At 53.1% G+C, this 1,229-nt stretch overlaps 1 pseudogene; it reads left to right on the top strand.

Moving 5' to 3' along the window:
* Positions 1–258: 258 nt before the first annotated feature.
* On the top strand, positions 259–1,020 carry LOC144151344 (baculoviral IAP repeat-containing protein 5 pseudogene; annotated as a pseudogene).
* The last annotated feature ends 209 nt before the right edge of the window (positions 1,021–1,229 follow it).

The raw sequence follows: 1,229 nt of genomic DNA, 5'->3' as shown, positions 1-1,229 counted from the left end.
GCGTTTTCTTCTTGGTTATCGTGAGCAACAATATCACCCATTGTTATAGATGTCCAGTATTTCCCGAGAATGCGTTTCTGCGCACCCTTTGGACAACTGCTGTATAATACCACGAGTGCGACGTCATCGCTGCGTGCGCGATAAAAAAAAGAGGAAGGGGTTATTGATTTTGCTGCTGGGGTGATGGCTGCTGGAATAAACAGCGACCGAGGGAGAGAAGAATGCGTAAGCCAGGAACCAGGCACAGTAAAACAAGCCGCGTGGGGGCGTTATCGTCGTGGTCGGTCGACGCTCGGACGCGTCGGCGTCGCCTTGCAACAATATTCTTGCTCTGCGGCTGGGTGCGCGCAGTTCGTCTACCCTGCACATCCTGCGCCATGGCTGCCGACCTGACTCTCAACACCGTGCTGCTGCACCGAACAGACCTCGACATGGACCTACAGGAAAACCGACTGGCGTCTTTCGCGCAGTGGCCGCTGACGGGCAACTGCAAGTGCACGCCACAAAGAATGGCGGAAGCCGGCTTCTACCACTGCCCGACAGAGAACGAGCCGGACCTCGTGCGCTGCTACGTGTGCTTCAAGGAGCTGGACGGCTGGGAGCCCGACGACGACCCGTTCGGGGAGCACTCGCGTGCCACCGACTGTGCCTTCGTCCAACTGGGCAAGAAGGAGCACGAGATGACGCGCCTCGACTACATCAAGCTGCAGTGCGAGCGCGCCAAGAACAGAGCCCGCAAGCAGTACGAGGTGCGCGTGGTTCAACTCGACAGAGCGAAGCGGGAGGTTAAGCACGAACTGGACAAGGCACGGAGGAACGTGCGTTGAGTGCCCCGTACGACGGACCCTAAACTACGCCTATTTAGTGGCTTGAGGATCTTTTAGTTTTTATCTTTTAGTTTTTAGCTTTTCGTGGCCAATAATCTTTGAACTTCGCAACTTTCATGTCGCTGGCCACATTTCTCTCTTGTTTCTGCAGAAATGTCAAGTATTTACAATAAAAAGCTGGAAAATCTTTTAACTCTTTCGAACTCTGCTTTTTCATTTGTTTGATGGGTTATGGAATAGCTCAAGGCACGGATAAACAACTGCCATCTCGCAATTTAATACAGGCTTGTACTGAAGTAACCACTCAGTATATTTGAGGGTGTGCGACCTTTCGAAACTTTGAATGCGTACTGCTGCCCCCCCCCCCCCCCTCTCCCCGCAATTTCAAATTTCCAGCCTTCG

The sequence above is a fragment of the Haemaphysalis longicornis genome, unplaced genomic scaffold (assembly GCF_048455015.1).
Source record: "Haemaphysalis longicornis isolate Haplotype H1 unplaced genomic scaffold, Haemaphysalis longicornis Haplotype H1 scaffold_9, whole genome shotgun sequence".
Lineage (NCBI taxonomy): Eukaryota > Metazoa > Arthropoda > Arachnida > Ixodida > Ixodidae > Haemaphysalis > Haemaphysalis longicornis.
The sequence above is the reverse complement of the archived record's forward strand: the minus strand, read 5'-3'. Positions and strand labels throughout refer to the sequence as shown.